The sequence below is a fragment of the Nannospalax galili genome, unplaced genomic scaffold (assembly GCF_000622305.1).
Source record: "Nannospalax galili isolate Female #2095 unplaced genomic scaffold, S.galili_v1.0 scaffold312, whole genome shotgun sequence".
In the NCBI taxonomy this organism is placed as follows: Eukaryota; Metazoa; Chordata; class Mammalia; order Rodentia; family Spalacidae; genus Nannospalax; species Nannospalax galili.
Genome location: NW_008335967.1, coordinates 2,760,321 through 2,761,586, shown reverse-complemented (window position 1 = coordinate 2,761,586; position 1,266 = coordinate 2,760,321). Strand labels below are relative to the sequence as shown.

Genomic DNA, 1,266 nt, shown 5'->3' with positions numbered 1-1,266 from the left:
TTTACTCTTAAGGTCGTTTGAGGATCTGTTCCTCAGGGGTTGCATGGGCTTGGGAGGAGCCCCTGGCTCCTTTTAGCAGTTCCACCTATGTGAAGATAAGTCAAAGGTCCTGCTCGACCATGGGTGGCTTTGCTTGGAAGCATGGAGGAAATGATTCCTCTGTGCTGACCCTCCTTTTTATAGACTGGACACTGATTCAAGTCCATCCAGTGGGGTCTCCTCTGCCTCCTCGATCAAGAGGACAGGTGACCCACCACCATTATAGGACCTTTTGAGAGATGCTCATAGTCCCCTGGAACTAGTCGACCTAGGAGGGCAAGGAGCAAAAAGTGTCCTTTATGTCCCTCTGACCGAATTATTATAGGCCTCAAAGTATGTCTGTTAAATATCCAAGAAGGTTAGTTCCACCAGTCTGGTACTTTTAATTACTGTGTGTCATGTAGATAAATCTTGGGCAAAGACCAATTGTTCTCAGATAAATTTTACCTAGACATACATTATGGGCATGTGCGGGGATCTCGGGGCACCAGCTGCTGGGCATGGCGCCAGTCTCCTGCGCGCACCTGGAGTGCCGCGGGTCCCACAGGCTGTGTCTGCTGGGGTGTGCGCGTGTCCCGCACCGTGTTGCTGTGCGTCTCCGCGTCTACTGGGTGCTGACGACTCTACTGATCGCTGCGCTCCCAGGCGGGTCCCTGCTTCTCCGGGTTGTTGAGGCTCTCTGCTACTGGGGCTGGCCCGGTTGGGTTCCGTCCCAATCCACCGTGCACTTCCTCAAGATACGAGATCCGTCAGCTGCCGGATCGCGTGGGAAGGTGCGGAGACGGCGAAAGCTGGGTTTCCGTGAGTCATGGCTTATGAAGAGACAGCTCTCTCCAGAGAGGCAGGATCACACACAGAACTCAGCTCAGTCAGTGGTACAGCCCGTTTATTCAGTGACATAGCTCGGCTCCAAGTCTTAGTGATCCAGCTCCGATTATTGAGGGAAAACCAGGATACTTTATACTGTGGGAGTAGTGGTGAAAACCTTAGCTGATAGGTACTTTGTGGGATCTCCTATTTACATGTGGAAGTGGGCTCCTGCCAGGCTGCCAAACAGCCTGAAAGTCACACAGGAAAAAGCTGGCAGTTCCTGAGCCGGAGGCCATGTTTCTGTGATGGCTGCTTCAAAAGATGAGTCAGGAAGATGCCGGGAAGGCACCCTGCTGAAAAAGGAATCTCTGCATATGAGGCCGAGCCCATGGGCTATCCGGACATGAAGAGACTGCT

At 52.7% G+C, this 1,266-nt stretch overlaps 1 pseudogene; it reads left to right on the top strand.

Moving 5' to 3' along the window:
• LOC103732230 overlaps window positions 1–1,266 on the top strand; it is a 25,649-nt pseudogene that overhangs the window by 8,638 nt on the left and 15,745 nt on the right.